Source organism: Caretta caretta, chromosome 2, assembly GCF_965140235.1.
Source record: "Caretta caretta isolate rCarCar2 chromosome 2, rCarCar1.hap1, whole genome shotgun sequence".
Classification (NCBI taxonomy): Eukaryota; Metazoa; Chordata; order Testudines; family Cheloniidae; genus Caretta; species Caretta caretta.
The window spans coordinates 148,068,669-148,086,891 of NC_134207.1; the positions used below are offsets into that span (position 1 = coordinate 148,068,669).

Consider the following 18,223-nt stretch of genomic DNA (forward strand, 5'->3'; position numbering starts at 1 on the left):
CCCAGCTTACCAAGCGATCCAGATTGCTCTGAATCAGTGACCTGTCCTCTTCATTATTTACCAGTCCCCCAGTGTTTGTATAGTCTGGAAACTTTATCAGTGATGATTTTATATTCTCTTCCAGATTACTGATGAAAGTGTTAAATAGTGTAGGGCCAAGAACTGATCTCTGCAGGACCCCACTAGCCACACACACACTCAGTGAGGATTCCCTATTTATAATTACATTTTGAGACCTATCAGTTAGCCAGATTTTAATCCATTTAATATGTGCCATGTTAATTTTACACCTTTCTGGTTTTTTAATCAAACTGTCATGTAGTTCAAAGTTAAATACTTTACAGAAGTCTAAGTATATTGCCTCAGTGCTATTACCTTTATCAAACTTGTAATCTCATGAAAAATATATATCGAGTTAGTTTGACAGGCTGTTTCCCATAAACCCACTTTATAATTCTTTACTTATAGAGTCCCCTATCAGCTGCTCCACTATCTGTCTCAGGACTGATTTCAGAACTCCAGGCCCATACCCAGGTTGTCCCATTAACTATTTTTAAATTAATGGAGTAATAAATAATGACAGGTCAGTTCTACAGCCCTATCTGAATCATGTAGCATGGTGGGGTCATTTGAAAAACATACATTTTAATAAACCCAAATGCATTAATCTTTGAACAAATAATGTAGGCCACACAAGATGAGGGACTGTATCTTGGAAAGCAGAGATTCTGAAAGACTTATTGGTAGTGAGTGATGACAAACTGAATATGAGCTCCCAGTGAGATTAAGTGGCTAAGGACTTGTGTACATGAGAAAGTCACACAAGTTTAACTAAGGCTTTGATTTTAACTCATTTAATTAAACTAATACAAACTCTTGTGTGGATATTCTTGTTTCAGTTTTAACCAGAACTATTTCTGTTTAGTTTAAGACTATAAGAAATCTGTTTAAACTAAGCTGAAATAAACCACACAGATTGAAATAAGAGCATTCACTCAGGCGTTTGCACCAGTTTAATCAAACTGGTTTAAAAACTGGTAAGTGAAATCAGCACACTTTTCTCATGCAGACAAGGCTTGAGATAGTAAATGCGATCCTTGGGAACAGAATCCAGAGGAATAAGTATAAGCTGGGAGGTAGCATTACCATTGTACAAAGCATTAGTGAGACTATTACTAAAATACTATGTCCAGCTTGAGTGTCCAGAATGGATGTTGATACATTGGAATAGGTTCTAGAAGAGCTACAAAAGTGATATGAAGTCTGGAAAATCTGCCTTACAGTGAGAGACTTAGGAAGTTCCATCTATCTAGTTTAACCATAGAAGCTTTAGAAGTGACCTGATTGCAGTCTAAGATGGGGAGAAGACACAGGGCTCTCTAATCTACCAGCTAAAAGGTATAAGGTAAAAAGGCTGGAAGCTGAAAATAAAATCATAGAATCATAGAATATCAGGGTTGGAAGGGACCTCAGGAGGTCATCTAGTCCAACCCCCTGCTCAAAGCAGGACCAATCCCCAACTAAATCATCCCAGCCAGTACTTTCTCAAGCATGACCTTAAAAACTTCTAGGGAAGGAGATTCCACCACCTCCCTAGGTAACGCATTCCAGTGTTTCATCACCCTCCTAGTGAAAAAGTTTTTCCTAATATCCAACCTAAATCTCCCCCACTGCAACGTGAGACCATTACTCCTTGTTCTGTCATCTGCTACCACTGAGAACAGTCTAGAGCCATTCTCTTTGGAACCCCCTTTCAGGTAGTTGAAAGCAGCTATCAAATCCACCCTCATTCTTCTCTTCTGAAGACTAAACATCCCCAGTTCCCTCAGCCTCTCCTCATAAGTCATGTGTTCCAGTCCCCTAATAATTTTTGTTGCCCTCCGCTGGACTCTTTCCAATTTTTCCACATCCTTCTTGTAGCATGGGGCCCAAAACTGGACATAGTACTCCAGATGAGGCCTCACCAATGTCGAATACAGGGGAACGATCACGTCCCTCGATCTGCTGGCAATGCCCCTACTTATACATCCCAAAATGCCACTGGCCTTCTTGGCTACAAGGGCACACCGTTGACTCATATCCAACTTCTCGTCCACTGTAACCCCTAGGTCCTTTTCTGCAGAACTGCTGCCGAGCCATTTGGTCCCTAGTCTGTAGCGGTGCATTGGATTCTTCCGTCCTAAGTGTAGGACTCTGCACTTGTCCTTGTTGAACCTCATCAGATTTCTTTTGGCCCAATCCTCCAATTTGTCTAGGTCCCTCTGTATCCTATTCCTACCCTCCAGCGTATCTACCATTCCTCCCAGTTTAGTGTCATCTGCAAACTTGCTGAGGGTGCAATCCACACCATCCTCCAGATCAGTTATGAAGATATGGAACAAAACCGGCCCCAGGACCGACCCCTGGGGCACTCCACTTGATATCGGCTGCCAACTAGACATGGAGCCATTGATCACTACCCGTTGAGCCCGACAATCTAGCCAGCTTTCTATCCACCTTATAGTCCATTCATCCAGCCCATACTTCTTTAACTTGCTGGCAAGAATACTGTGGGAGACCGTGTCAAAAGCTTTGCTAAAGTCAAGGAACAACATGTCCACTGCTTTCCCTTCATCCACAGAGCCAGTTATCTCATCATAGAAGGCAATTAGATTAGTCAGGCATGACTTGCCCTTGGTGAATCCATGCTGACTGTTCCTGATCACTTTCCTCTCCTCTAAATGCTTCAGAATTGATTCCTTGAGGACCTGCTCCATGATTTTTCCAGGGACTGAGGTGAGGCTGACTGGCCTGTAGTTCCCAGGATTCTCCTTCTTCCCTTTTTTAAAGATGGGCACTACATTAGCCTTTTCCCAGTCGTCTGGGACCTCCCCCAATCGCCATGAGTTTTCAAAGATAATGGCCAATGGCTCTGCAATCACATCCGCCAACTCCTTAAGCACGCTCGGATGCAATACATCCGGCCCCTGGACTTGTGCTCGTCCAGCTTTTCTAAATAGTCCTGAACCACCTCTTTCTCCACAGCGGGTTGGTCACCTTCTCCCCATGCTGTGCTGCCCAGTGCAGTAGTCTGGGCGCTGACCTTGTTCATGAAGACAGAGGCAAAAAAAGCATTGAGTACATTAGCTTTTTCCACATCCTCTGTCACTAGGTTGCCTCCCTCATTCAGTAAGGGGCCCACACTTTCCTTGACTTTCTTCTTGTTGCTAACATACCTGAAGAAACCCTTCTTGTTACTCTTAACATCTATTGCTAGCTGCAACTCCAGGTGTGATTTGGCCTTCCTGATTTCACTCCTGCAAGCCCGAGCAATATTTTTATACTCATCCCCGGTCATTTGTCCAGTCTTCCACTTCTTGTAAGCTTCTTTTTTGTATTTAAGAGCAGCAAGGATTTCACTGTTAAGCCAAGCTGGTCGCCTGCCATACTTACTATTCTTTCTACACATCGGGATGGTTTGTCCCTGTAACCTCAATAAGGATTCTTTAAAATACAGCCAACTCTCCTGGACTCCTTTCCCCCTCATGTTATTCTCTCAGGGGATCTTGCCCATCAGTTCCCTGAGGGAGTCAAAGTCTGCTTTTCTGAAGTCCAGGGTCTGTATTCTGCTGCTCTCCTTTCTTCCTTGTGTTAGGATCCTGAACTCAACCATTTCATGGTCACTGCCTCCCAGGTTCCCATCCACTTTTGCTTCCCCTACTAATTCTTCCTGGTTTGTGAGCAGCAGGTCAAGAAGAGCTCTGCCCCTAGTTGGTTCCTCCAGCACTTGCACCAGGAAATTGTTCCCTACATTTTCCAAAAACTTCCTGGATTGCCTGTGCACCGCTGTTTTGCTCTCCCAGCAGATATCAGGGTGATTAAAGTCTCCCATGAGAACCAGGGCCTGCGATCTTGTAACTTCTGCGAGTTGCCGGAAGAAAGCCTCATCCACCTCATCCCCCTGATCTGGTGGTCTATAGTAGACTCACACCATGACATCACCCTTGTTGCTCACATTTCTAAACATAATCCAGAGACTCTCAAGTTTTTCTGCAGTTTCATACTTGAGCTCTGAGCAGTCATACTGCTCTCTTACATATAGGGCATCTCCCCCACCTTTTCTGCTCTGCCTGTCCTTCCTGAACAGCTTATATCCATCCATGACAGTACTTCAGTCATGTGAGTTATCCAACCAAGTCTCTGTTATTCCAATCACATCATAATTCCTTGACTGTGCCAGGACTTCCAGTTCTCCCTGCTTGTTTCCCAGGCTTCGTGCATTTGTATATAGCCACTTGAGGTAACCTGCTGATCATTCCTCTTTCTCAGTATGAGGCAGGAGCCCTCCCCTCTCACGTGCTCCTGCTCGTGCCTCCTCCCTGTATCCCACTTCCCCACTTACCTCAGGGCTTTGGTCTCCTTCCCCTGGTGAACCTAGTTTAAAGCCCTCCTCACTAGGTTAGCCAGCCTGCTTGCGAAGATGCTCTTCCCTCTCTTCGTTAGGTGGAGTCCGTCTCTGCCTAGCACTCCTTCTTGGAACACCATCCCATGGTCAAAGAATCCAAAGCCTTCTCTCCGGCACCACCTGCGTAACCATTCCTTGACTTCCACAATTCGACGGTCTCTACCCAGGCCTTTTCCTTCCACAGGGAGGATGGACGAGAACACCACTTGCACCTCAAACTCCTTTATCCTTCTTCCCAGAGCCACGTAGTCCGCAGTGATCCGCTCAAGGTCATTCTTGGCAGTATCATGGGTGCTCACGTGAGGAAGCAGGAAGGGGTAGCGATCTGAGGGCTTGATGAGTCTCGGCAGTCTCTCCATCACATCGCGAATCTTAGCTCCTGGGAAGCAGCAGGTTTTCCTGGTTGGGGCAGCAGATAGATGACTCAGTCCCCCTGAGGAGAGAATCCCTGACCACCACCACCTGCCTCCTTCTCTTGGGAGCCTCCTTCTCTCAGAATAGACAAATTCTGACTAGAAATAAGGCACACTTTTTTTTATAGTGATGGTAATTAACCATTGAAATAACTTACCTTCAGATCTGGTGGATTCTGTATGTCTTGAAGACTTTAAAACAAACCTGGATGTCTTTTTAAAATATACACTTGAGTTAAATATCTGACAGGAAAACTAATCTCACTTTGAGGTTTCTAGTGTGTTAGAGAGAGAAATTATTCCTAAAATTAGATATTATATCTATACTATCTATACTATCCCCCAGGTTGACAGTGTCCCTTTCAAGACAGAGTAACAAGCCTAATTTTGAATTTCTCTGCCTTTGTGGGGTATGAAATACAATAATAGTCAGATAAGTGACTATATTTATATATGGCTCCTTCTTGCTGGGAGATGTACTTCCTATAGATATCCCACTTCACAGTTGCTTATTTAAAAGTAGTAACAATTTTTTTTTAATTTTAGTCCTATTATCATTGCCGAGCCCATAGCAGCAAGAGAGAGTAATATGAATTTTTTTTGTCTTGTGCATTATCCACAGAATTAGTAACTAAAGGCTTACCTACACTGTGCTGCAGTGCAGATTACATGAATATGATTACAGAATGCCCCAAAGTGTTGTGCTGTAACTGCCTTGTGTGGACACTTCTGGCATGAACTAAAAGGTACTTAGTTCACATTAACATAGTACTGTTTGAAAGACTACAGTAAAAGACAGTTACCTTTTCCGTAACTGGTGTTCTTCGAGATGTGTTGCTCGTCTATTCCACAATAGGTGTGCATGCTCGCCATGTGCACCAGTGCTGGAAGTTTTTCCCCTAGCAGTACCTATAGGGGGGAGCGCCCCGCCACGGCGCCTGCCTGGCATGGCAGAAGGGGAGCTGTGCTCCCCCCACTGTCATTTCCTTCTTGCCAGACAACTCCGAGAGAGGGGAAGAAGGGTGGGATGTGGAATAGCCATGAGCAACACATCTCGAAGAATACCAGTTACAGAAAAGGTAACTGTCTTTTCTTCTTCGAGTGATTGCTCGTGTGTATTCCACAACAGGTGATTCCAAGCTATATCTGTTGGAGGTGGGTAGGAGTTCACAAGTTCTCAGGACAGAATACCGCCCTCCGAACCTGGCAACATCCCTGGCCTGGGAGACAATCGCATAGTGTGAGGTGAACGTGTGAACTGAAGACCACGTGGCGGCCCTACAAATGTCCTGGATGGGGACATGGGCCACGAAGGCAGCTGACAAGGCCTGCACCCGAGTCAAGTGTACCCTCACAATGGGTGGCGGGGGAACCCCCGCCAGCTCACAACAGGAACAGATGAGTGGAAATCGGCTCAGCCGAGGTGACAAACAATTGCAAAGACTTTCTGAATGGCTTGGTCCGCTTGAGGTAGAAAGCCAGAGCTTGCTCACATCGAGTGTGTGGAGATGGTGTTCCTCACTAGTCGTGTGAGGCTTGGGTCAGAGGACTGGCAGAAAAACGTCCTGACCCATGTGGTAGGCGGAAACCACCTTCGGGAAGAATGCGGGGTGTGGGCGGAGCTGGACCTTGTCCTTATGAAAAACTGTACATGGCAGTTTGGAGGTTAGGGCCCTGAACTCCAAGACCCGCCCAGCCAACGTGATAGCTACCAGGAAGGCCACCTTCCATGAGAGGTGAGACCAGGAACACGTGGCCAGTGGTTCAAACAGGGCCCCCGTGAGATGAGCCAGCACAAAGTTTAGGTCCCCCTGTGGAACCAGGGGCTTGGAATATGGGTAGAGATGGTCCAAATCCTTAAGGAACTAGTTGGTCACAGCATGGGAAAACACTGTGTGCCCTTGCACCAGGGGATGAAAGCCAATATAGCCGCCAAGTGCACCCTGACTGATGAGGGTGCCAGTCCCTAAACCCTCAGGTAGAGGAGGTAATCAAGGATAAGCTGGATCAGGGTGGCTGTGAGGGAAACACCCTGGCCTGCTGCCCACCTTGAAAACGGAGACCACTTCGCCACATAGGAGCGGTGAGTTGAGGGCTGTCTACTTTTGAGGAGGACGTGCTGAACCTGTTCCGAGCACGTCCTTTCCTCGCCACTTAGCCACTGAGCAGCCACGCTGTGAGGTGAAGCGTTGCTAGGTTGGGATGGAGGAGGTGACCCTGGTCCTGAGAGAGCAGGTCCGGGTGGAGTGGCTACCGCCAGCCCTGAGAGGGTCCTGTACCAGTGCTGCCGGGGCCACACCGGAGTAACTAGGAGGACCCTGGCTTTGTCTGTCTTTATTTTCTCCAGGGTCCTACTGATCAGAGGGAATGGGGGAATGGTGTAGAAGAGCTGGCCAGACCACGACAGGGGAAAGGCATCGGAGATAGCGCCCTTCCCTACCCCCCCGGGAGCAGAACAGGGGGCATTGTCGGTTCTGCCGGGTTGCAAATAGGTCTACCTGGGGAGTACCCCACCTTTGGAAGAGCTGGTGAGCCACTTCTGGGTGTAGAGACCACTCGTGCTGAGAGGAAAAATCCCTGCTCAAGTGATCCGCCCTCACATGCCGGGCGCCTGGCAGGTGGAAGGCTTTTAGGTAGATGTTGTGGTCTATACAGAAGTCCCACAGACTGAGGGCTTCGTGGTAGAGGGCAGAGGATCAGGCCCCACCTTGCCGCTTGATACAGAACATCGCGGCTGTGTTGTCTGTGACAACCCTGACTACCTTGCCCTCCAGGTGCGAGCAGAAGGCCATACACACCAGTCGCATCGCCCTGAGTTCCTTGACATTTATATGAAGGGGTAGGTCTTGTAGAGACCACAGGCCTGGGGTTTGAAAGTTCCCCACATGGGCCGCACAATCCAGGTCTGACGCGTCGGACACCAGTTCCAATGACAGGGCCCTGTCCCTGAACGGGACCCCTTGGAGCATGTTGTTTGGGACTGACTACCACCGCAGGGAGGTGATCACTGAGTTCACCATGGTGAGGACTTTTTGTCCATTCTGTCCGTGGCCAGGGAGAACTGCGAGGCCAGACAGAGCTGGAGGGGCCTCATTCTGAGTCTGGTGTGACAGATCACATATGTGCACGCAGACATGTGACCCAGCAGTTGCAGGCAAATCCTGGCTGTCATCACCGGAAACCTTGTGACCACATCGATGAGCCCTTTCAGGGTCTTGAACCTGTCTGGTGGGAGAGAGGCCCTGGCCGACGTCGCGTCCAGTAGCGCCCCAATAAACTCTGTGCATTGGACCTGGACTAACATGGACTTGGTATTGTTTATCAACAGGCCCAGGGCAGTACATGTGGACAGCAGGCGTGCCACATGATCCCTCACCTGCAACTGGGAGGTGCCTTTGACTAGCCAGTCATCCAGATATGGGAATATTTGGACCCCCTGGCGTCTGAGGTAGGCCGCTACCGCTGCCATACACTTTGTAAAGACCCTGGGGGCGGTGGACAGACCAAACGGTAGGACCGTTAATTAGTAGTGACTGTCCCACTATGAAACAGAGGAAGTGTCTGTGCCCCTCGAATATGTGGATGTGGAAGTACGCGTCCTGTAGATCGAGGGCAGAGTACCAGTCCCCGGGATCCATGGAGGGGATGATGGAGGCCAGGGAAACCATGCGGAACTTGAGTTTTACCATGTAGTGGTTCAGGCCTCACAGGTCCATGATGGGCCTGAGCCCCGCTTTGGGATAAGGAAATACCAGGAGTAATACCCCCTGCCCAGGAACTCCTTGGGCACCACCTCTATAGCTTCTAGGTAGAGGAGCTGCCCCATCTCCTGCTTGAGCAGGGCCTTGTGAGAGGGGTCCCCTGGAAGGGATGGCGGTGGAGGGTGGTTGGGCGGGGAGGAGGTAAACTGAAGGGTGTAACCTCAGGAGATGGTGTTGAGGACCCATCGGTCCGAGGTGAGCCTCGTGGACCATTCTGGGAGGAAAGCACACAACCGATTGGAGAAAAGGAGCTTTACTGGGGGTAGGTCCCTGCTGAGAATTGGCAGGGTACCCCCGAGCGTCCCGTCAAAAGCGCCTTTTGCCTGCCTGCTTTCCCTTAGAAGACCCAGGCTGGGGGGCTGACCAGGATTGCCGTTGCAGGCTCTTTCTATAGTCCCACTGCTTTTTGTGGGTGGCCTCGTACTTTGGGAGGGTGGCCTGGGCTGGAGCCTGCTGAGGCTTGAACTTGGGTTTTGCTGGAGGAGGGACATAGAGGCCCAAGGCCTAGAGGGTCGTGCGGGAGTCTTTCATGCCATGCAGCCTTGTGTCTGTTTCCTCAGCAAACAGAGCCTTCCCGTTGAAAGGGAGATCCTGCACTGACAGCTGCGCCTTGCTGGAGAGCCCAGAGAGCAGAAGCCATGACGACTGTCTCATGGACACTACTGTGGCCATGGACCATTCAGCCATGTCTGCTGCATCCAAAGCGGCCTACAGGGATGCCCTTGCGGCCGCCATTCCTTCCTCCACGAGCATCTCAAACTCCTTCTTACTGCGCTCCTGGAGGGAGTCCTCAAACTTGGGGAGGGATTCCCAGAGGTTAAACTCGGAGTGACCCAGGAGAGCCTGATGGTTTGCTACTAGTAGCTGGAAGCTTGATGACGAATAAACTTTTCTCCAGAAAGTATCCAGCCTCCAAGTGTCTTTGTTCTTGGGGGTCGGGGCTGGTTGCCCCTGCCGCTCCCTTTGGTTGACCGACTCGACCACCAAGGAGTTGGGCGCCAGATGGGTATACAGATACTCGTGTTCCTTCGTGCGTACCAAGTACTTGCGCTCCGCCTTTTTAGAGATGGGAGCCAACGAGGCTGGTGTTTTGCCACAGGGCAGTTGAAATTCTTGCCACCCCTTCATGGAGCGGCAAGGCCACCCTCCCCGGTGCTGAAGAGGAGAGCACATTGAACAGGGAGTCTGCGGGCCCTTCCATTTCCTCAGCCTGGGAGTGGAAGCTCACTGCCACACTTTTTAGGAGGGCTTGGTGAACCTGGTAGTCCTCCTGCGGTATAGAGGGGGGCAGGGCCACAATCAGCTCCTCCGGACGGGGCGAAGCCGGTACAGTGCTTTGGGTATTGTCCGGCACCGGAGGATCCACCACCTGGTCGGACTCCGGGCACGGTACTGAGGACACAGGTCCCACCGACCTTTTTTCTGGCAGTCTAAAGATGGACGCCGACGGTGCTTCCGAGGCCCCGGCCACCGAGCGAGCCGCTATGGGGGGCTGCGCTGGAGGCCACGGTGCTCACTGGTACCACTGGACTAGCCATGATGTTTGGTGCCACTGCGCTTGCTGCGGCACCAACGGGGTCGGCCGTTCGCGCTGGCTAGCTTGGCCTGTAGATGGGCGCATGCGAGGGGAGTCCAGGCTGGTGTATGATCAGCTGCTGCCTCTGGACCGGGAGTATTGACGGTGCTGGGACCTATGTCAGCCACGGGACCACAATCCTGATGCGGAGGAGCGGCGCTGACAGTAGTAGCTGCTCTACGAACGACCTCGATGGGCGGATCCGCGTTGGCGAGGCGCTGGTGATCGATGCCCGGGACTACAGTGCCTTGGCGGAGACTTGGAATGGGAGTCCGAGCAGGAACGGCGTCAACGATCATGCCATGACCGAAGGCGGTATCTCCTGCGAGATGAGGACAGTTGGTGACATCCGCCATGGTCCTGTCGATATTCGCTTTGCAAAGACGAGCGGTGCCGGGAGTCCCGGTTGGACAGCATGCATCCAGACAATCTGGCTGGTGTCGAGGGCGATCCACATGGACTGAGCCCTGAATGGTCCCTGGGTTGTGAGCGGTGTCGGGAATGTTCCCTCGACCGACACCGGTACCGGGCCAGTGGCGACTGCGATGATCCCAGCGGCGGCTTGGATCATGAGTGTGTGGCCCACATCGGCGTAGCTCTGGGCACTGGCATGGACATGACGTCCCTGGCTGCCTGGAGGGCTTTGGTCATAGATGGCATCCGGACATCCGGAGAGACTGGCTCCGAAGGGGCCGGGCTACTCCACTCAACATGAGTTGGAGGCCTAGGGCCCAATGAGGATCGAGGACTACCCGACATGGGCCTAGCCTCTGCCCCAGACGTCCCTCAGTGCCATTGTGAAGAGGAAGTCTTCCCGGTCCTCTTGGCGTGCCCCAGGGATGGGGAGCAGTGCCGACTGCACGATGGTTCTGGAGGGTCTCATGTAACAACGCTGCGGTGCCAGGTACCAGTTTGGAGTGGCGTGCCGGGTTTGGGGCCAGCGCCAACTCCATCAGGATAGGCTGGAGCCTAATGTCCCTTTCTTTTTTAGTCCAGGGCTTGAAAGCCTTGCAGATCTTGCACCTTTTGCTGATATGGGCTTCTCCCAAGCAGCGCAGACAATCTGCGTGCAGGTTGCTCCTTGGCATAGAGCACCTACAATAGCCGCACGACTTAAAGCATGCCCCAGCCCAGGCTCAATGACTAACTAAACTAACTGAATTAGCTAACTAACTATAGGTATTACTGAACAAACGATGAGTTCTGGGGACGAGCTGCAGCAAAGCTGGAGCTGAGCAGTTCCAACACACCTTCACTGGGGGCAAGAAGGAACTGAGGGTGGGGGGAGCGCAGCCCGCCTTATACTCCACCAGGCAGGCACCGCAGGGCGGCACTCCCCCCTACGGGTACTGCTAGGGGAAAAACTTCCAGTACCGGTGCACGTGGTGAGCATGCACACCTATTGTGGCATACACATGAGCAATCACTCGAAGAAGAACATTTACTACGTACCTTTTCATTCACACCAGCAGTGTTCATATGGACAGTTAGAGAACAATACTTTGGTGCATTCTGCAATTCACACCTGTAGTCATATGTAGACATAGCCTAAATTCTTATCACATAAAACTTACCTCAAGGCATTCAGATTTACACACCTTAATTGCACCTTAACTACACACACAAATTCCTCTGGGAAAATAACACTTTCTGGTGATGATGCAGTAACCAGAAAACACAGCTTGACATTCAGACTCCATTTGGTACATTTGCAAGATAGACAACTCTTTAGAAAAAAACATCAAAACCAGAGAACATACATACCTGTAAAAACAGGTTTTACTGCTCATGTTATTGTGGAATAGAATTTATTCATTCCTCAAACACATGAACTGAGCAAACTTGATATAGAATTCATTGAGGGACAATGAATGTGGAACACTATTTTTTAAAAAAAAAGAGTCACATTTCAGAACAGAACTTTAATTTAATCATTAATTTGGGTTTTTTGGCAATTTACTTTTAGTTTCACTTTTAAATTATGATTAAAAACAAAAACAGAGAAGGCAATATTGCCAACCCGAGAAGTCCAAAAATCATGAGTCAGCCCTCCTCAAAGTCATAAGATTTTTTTTATAAAAAGATTTAATCATATTTTTTGTTTGTCATCTGGCTTTTGAATTCTCCTTGCCCTCTCTCTCTCTCTGTGTGATGCAATTATAATGTTGTCAGCTCTCACAAATGTTTAGTGAGTAAGATGATTTTTGCCCCTCTGCAGAAGTTCTTTCTGGAGGACCCTATCAAGATCAGCTCACCAGTCCCTACTGTGCTAGGAATTGTTCATACACATAGTTAGGCCTGGTTCACAGACACACAGATTTTGTACCAGTTTAACTGTTGTGACAAAGCTCCGAGCCTGTATTGGTGGGTCCCGCACTTTTGGGCTCTCAATGTGACCTCCCTTTCTTAAGGGTCACAGCCTACCGAGCTACTTTCATCATAGACCAGAATGGGAGATGGGGAGGGGGAATACCCCACAGTCTCTGATGCTCCTTTGAGCTTAGTAGGCGCAGTTCGGCCTCCTGCCTGCACCAAAGCCTGCTTCCCTTCTCAAGGGAGTCTCTGTAGAGCACAGGGGGGAACCCGGGCCCACTCTCTACTCCGGGTTCCAGCCCAGGGACCCTAATGGTAGCAACTCTTGGTGGCTTCCTCTTCACCCATGGAGCTGCTTTGATTTCCTGGGCCACTTCCCCCTGGTCCCCTTTTTCTAGCTTCACCCTTAGTTCAGCTCCTTTCACCTGGGGGCCTTTTTGAGGGAACTGGAAGGAGAGCTTTTAAAGCAGTTGTCAAGTTTCCTTCCCCACTCTGAACTCTAGGGTACAGATGTGGGGACCTGCATGAAAACCTCCTAAGCATACTTTTACCATCTTAGGTGAAAACTTCCCCAAGGTACAAACTATTTTACCTTTTGTCCTTGGACTTATCACTGCCACCACCAAATGTCTAACGGGCGGAGGGATAGCTCAGTGGTTTGAGCTTTGGCCTGCTAAACCCAGGGTTGTGAGTTCAATCCTTGAGGGGGCCATTTAGGGATATAAGGCAAAAATTGGGGATTGGTCCTGCTTTGAGGAGGGGGTTGGACTAGATGACCTCTTGAGGTCCCTTCCAACCTTGATATTCTATGGATTCTATGATATAATTTGGAAAGAGTCCGTTTGGAAACGTCTTTCCCCCCAAATCCTCCCAAACGTTACCCCCCCTTTTCTGGGGAAGGTTTGATAAAAATCCTCACCAATTTGCATAGGTGAACACAGACCCAAACCCTTGGATCTTAAGAACAATGAAAAAGCATTCAGTTTCTTAAAAGAAGAATTTTAATAGAAGAAAAAGTAAAAAGAATCACCTGTGTAAAATCAGGATGGTAAATATCTTACAGGGTAATTAGATTCAAAACATAGAGAATCCCTCTCGGCAAAACCTTAAGTTACAAAAAGACACAAAAACAGGAATATCCATTCCATTCAGCACAGCTTATTTTCTCTGCCATTTAAAGAAATCAGAATCTAACGCATAATCTAGCTAGATTACTTACTAAGTTCTAAGACTCCATTCCTGTTCTGTCCCCGGCAAAAGCATCACACAGACAGAGAGAGAGGCTTTATTTCTCCCTCCCCCCAGCTTTTGAAAGTATCTTGTCTCCTCATTGGTCATTTTGGTCAGGTGCCAGTGAGGTTATCCTAGCTTCTTAACCCTTTACAGGTGAAAGGGTTTTTCCTCTGGCCAGGAGGGATTTTAAAGGTGTTTACCCTTCCCTTTATATTTATGACATGCCCCGCAAATCATAGATAGGGTGAAACGCTGGCTGGGATTTCTTCCTGGAGCTCTAGGAAAAAACAGAGTTAATAAGACACATGCACCTCTAAATATACTACCAAGTATACGAAGACTAATAATATTTTCCACATCTCACGGACGATTTTAACCAGTTGATTCTGGGAAACTTTACAGGAGAGTGCATCAGCCACTTTGTTAGAAGCTCCTGAGATGTGTTGGATGTCGAAATCAAAATCTTGGAGAGCTAAACTCCACCGAATAAGTTTTTTGTTATTTCCCGTGGTGGTATGAAGCCACCGTAGCGCAGCATGGTCAGTTTGCAGGTGGAAACGCCATCCCCAAACACATGGGCGTAGCTTTTCCAGAGCGTAGACAATGGCGTGACATTCTCTTTCACTGACTGACCAGTTGCTTTCCCTCTCAGACAGCTTCTTGCTGAGAAAAACTACAGGGTGGAATTCTTGATCTGGTCCTTCCTGCATTAAAACTGCTCCCACACCACGCTCGGACGCATCTGTGGTTACTAGGAACGGGTCAAAGTCTGAGGCCCTTAGTACAGGGTGAGACATGAGTGTCGCTTTAAACTGGTTAAAGGCCTTCTGACATTCTTCGGTCCACTGAACGGCATTTGGCTGCTTCTTTTTGGTTAGGTCTGTCAGTGGGGCGGTGATTTGGCTGTACTGTGGTACGAAACGTCTGTAATAACCGGCCAAGCCTAAGAAAGATTGAACCTGTTTCTTTGACTTTGGGACAGGCCACCTTTGGATAGCATCCACTTCGGCCTGTAGGGGGTTGATAGTTCCTTGACCCACCTGGTGTCCAAGGTAAGTCACTCTGTTTAGGCCTATTTGACACTTCTTAGCCTTAACAGTTAGTCCTGCCTCCCTTATGCGCTCAAAGACTTTTTGTAGATGTTCCAGGTGTTCTGCCCAGGAATCCGAAAATATGGCCACATCGTCAAGGTAGGCAACTGCATATTCTCCTAATCCTGCTAGGAGACTATCTACAAGTCTTTGGAAGGTGGCGGGTGCATTCTGCAGTCCGAAAGGGAGTACATTAAATTCATACAGCCCGACATGTGTGTGGAAGGCTGACCTTTCCTTGGCGGATTCATCTAGCGGTACCTGCCAGTACTCCTTGGTTAAGTCCAAGGTAGAGATGAACTGGGCCTGCCCCAGTTTCTCTAATAGTTCATCTGTGTGTGGCATTGGATAGTTGTCTGGGCGAGTTACAGCATTTAGCTTACGGTAGTCCACGCAAAAACTTATCTCCCCATCTGGTTTGGGAACTAGAACCACTGGAGATGCCTATACACTGCCAGAGAGGCGGATTACACCCATCTGTAACATATCCAGGATCTCCAGTTCTACAGCAGTTTTAGCTTGAGGAGACACCCAGTAAGGTTGGACTTTAATTGGGTGAGCATTACCTGTGTCAATGGAGTGGTATGCCCGTTCAGTCAGTCCTGGAGTGGTTGAGAATGTTGGCACGTAGCTAGTGCACAGCTCCTGGATCTGCTGTCGCTGCATACGCCCAAGGGTCATGGAGAGGTTCACCTCTTCCATGCCACAAGCACTTTTCCCTTCATAGTAGACACCTTCAGGCCACTCAGCACCATCTCCTCCCTGGGCTGTAAACTGACAAACCTTTAATTGTATACCTTAGGCTTTTGGTTGGAGGTGGGGAATGCTATGAGATAATTAACAGCTCCCAGGCACTCCTGGACCGTGAATGGCCCTTCCCATGACACTTCCATTTTATGGGGCCTGGAGAGCCTTTAAGACCATGACCTGGTCCCCTACTTCGAAGGAACGCTCTCTGGCATGTTTATCATACCAGGCTTTTTGCTCTTTTTGAGCATTCTGCAGGTTTTCTTTCACAAGGGCTACAGAGGTTTGGAGGGTGTTTTGTAGGTTGGTTACAAAGTCCAGAATGTTAGTTCCTGGAGAAGGTGTAAATCCCTCCCATTGCTGCTTCACCAATTGTAATGGCCCCTTACTCTCGTGGCCATATACAACTTCAAATGGTGAAAACCCTAAACTAGGATGTGGTACAGCTGTGTAGGCAAAGAGCAACTGCTGCAACACTAGGTCCCAATCATTGGAGTGCTCGTTTACGAATTTACGTACCATGGCCCCCAAAGTTCCATTAAACTTCTCCACCAGGCCATTTGTTTGACGGTGGTAAGGAGTGGCAACCAAGTGATTTACCCCATGAGCTTCCCAAAGGTTTTCCATAGTTCCTGCCAGGAAATTAGTTCCTGCATCTGCGAGGATGTTGGAGGGCCAACCTACCCTGGCAAAAATGTCTGCTAGTGCCTGGCACACACTTTTAGCCCTGGTGTTGCTTAGAGCTACTGCTTCCGGCCATTGGGTGGCAAAATCCATGAAAGTCAGTATGTACTGCTTTCTTCTGGGTGTCTTTTTCGGAAAAGGACCCAGAATATCCACAGCTACTCGCTGATATGGAACTTCAATGATGGGGAGTGGCTGGAGAGGGGCTTTGACCTGGTCTTGGGGTTTTCCCACTCTTTGGCATACCTCACAAGACCGGACATAGGTAGAAACATCCTTGCCCATTCCCTCCCAGTGGAATGACCTTCCCAAATGGTCTTTGGTCCTGTTCGCCCCAGCACGGCCACTAGGATGATCGTGGGGGCTAAGCTCAAGAGCTTGGCCCGGTATTTAGTTGGAACTTCCAATTGTCTCTGGGGATGCCAGTCTTCCTGGTGTCCACCAGAAAGAGTTTCCTTGTATAAAAGTCCTCTTTCTACAACAAACCTGGATCGATTAGAAGAGCTGAGAGGTGGTGGGTTGCTCAGTGCTGCCGTCCAAGCTCTCTGGAGGCTTTCATCTGCTTCCTGTTTGGTCTGGAACTGTTCTCTTGATGCTGGAGACATCAGTTCCTCATTGGATTGTGGACCTAGGCTTGGTCCCTCTGGAAGCGATGTAGGGGACGGGACTGTTTCCGTTGACTGTGAACCGCCACACTATGTTACTTAGGGATTTGAAGTTTTTGCCCATAGAGCTATCCTAGTACAAAGCCCTCAGTGGACTCATTTATACCAGTAAAAAAGGTGCCTTATCATAGAATCATAGAATACCAGGGTTGGAAGGGACCTCAGGAGGTCATCTAGTCCAACCCCCTGCTCAAAAGCAGGACCAATCCCCAATTAAATCATCCCAGCCAGGGCTTTCTCAAGCCTGACTTTAAAAACTTCTAAGGAAGGAGATTCCACCCCTCCCTAGGCAATGCATTCCAGTGTTTCACCGCCCTCCTAGTGAAAAAGTTTTTCCTAATATCCAAACGAAATCTCCCCCACTGCAACTTGAGACGATTACTCCTTGTCCTGTCCTCTTCTACCACTGAGAATAGTCTAGAACCATCCTCTCTGGAACCACCTCTCAGGTAGTTGAAAGCAGCTATCAAATCCCCCCTCATTCTTCTCTTCTGCAGACTAAACAATCCCAGTTCCCTCAGCCTCTCCTCATAAGTCATGTGTTCCAGACCCCTAATCATTTTTGTTGTCCTTCGCTGGACTCTCTCCAATTTATCCACATCCTTCTTGTAGTGTGGGGCCCAAAACTGGACACAGTACTCCAGATGAGGCCTCACCAATGTCGAATAGAGGGGGACGATCACGTCCCTCGATCTGCTCGCTATGCCCCTACTTATACATCCCAAAATGCCATTGGCCTTCTTGGCAACAAGGGCACACTGCTGACTCATATCCAGCTTCTCATCCACTGTCACCCCTAGGTCCTTTTCCGCAGAACTGCTGCCTAGCCATTCGGTCCCTAGTCTGTAGCTGTGCATTGGGTTCTTCCGTCCTAAGTGCAGGACCCTGCACTTATCCTTATTGAACCTCATCAGATTTCTTTTGGCCCAATCCTCCACTTTGTCTAGGTCCCTCTGTATCCTATCCCTGCCCTCCAGCGTATCTACCACTCCTCCCAGTTTAATATCATCCGCAAACTTTCACTTTCCTCTCCTCTAAGTGCTTCAGGATTGATTCTTTGAGGACCTCCTCCATGATTTTTCCGGGGACTGAAGTGAGGCTGACTGGCCTGTAGTTCCCAGGATCCTCCTCCTTCCCTTTTTTAAATATTGGCACTACATTAGCCTTTTTCCAGTCATCCGGGACTTCCCCCGTTCGCCACGAGTTTTCAAAGATAATGGCCAATGGCTCTGCAATCACAGCCGCCAGTTCCTTTAGCACTCTCGGATGCAACTCGTCCGGCCCCATGGACTTGTG

General features: G+C 49.0%; 1 protein-coding gene and 1 long non-coding RNA gene across 2 annotated transcripts in view; one reads left to right on the forward strand and one right to left on the reverse strand.

Annotated features, from left to right (window-relative positions):
- The window catches only part of TERT (telomerase reverse transcriptase), a 141,495-nt gene that overhangs the window by 9,169 nt on the left and 114,103 nt on the right, over positions 1 to 18,223 (reverse strand). The window lies entirely within an intron of this gene.
- On the forward strand, positions 6,931 to 9,522 carry LOC125631985 (uncharacterized). The gene is made up of 3 exons (XR_007355131.2): positions 6,931 to 7,385; positions 8,186 to 8,305; positions 9,179 to 9,522. It is a non-coding gene; the product is annotated as an uncharacterized LOC125631985 (long non-coding RNA).